Consider the following 446-nt stretch of genomic DNA (forward strand, 5'->3'; position numbering starts at 1 on the left):
CCATTGCATATCTTTCATCTTTTTCCCTTTCCCTCCTCTTTGATCCCGTCTTAAAACCTTACTTACACATCATCATATATTAGAAGCTAAAGATCTCTCACGTAATTAAGCGCAAAAACTGAAGAAGAAAAAAACACACGAATACTCGAGGTCGTTAAATCAGAAGAAAAAATAATAATCAAAATAATCAAAAGAAATTAAAAGTTAAGACTCACCGAAGAGATATGGAGGGGGGAAAAAATAAAATATGACGTACGAATTCGAAGAAAAAAAAAGAATCGGAGCCAAATAGAAATAAAACTTCCCAATCACCGCGGCCGAGGTTAAATCGCCGATATAAAACCACCGAAGATTAACGCAGGCAACTCGTGCGGAGGGGTAGGGGGTGGGGTCAGAAGGGGGTGGGGGAGGGATCAGAGTGATGGGAAGAAAATGGCATGTGATGC

This window comes from Penaeus monodon, chromosome 31, assembly GCF_015228065.2.
Source record: "Penaeus monodon isolate SGIC_2016 chromosome 31, NSTDA_Pmon_1, whole genome shotgun sequence".
NCBI classification, from domain to species: Eukaryota; Metazoa; Arthropoda; class Malacostraca; order Decapoda; family Penaeidae; genus Penaeus; species Penaeus monodon.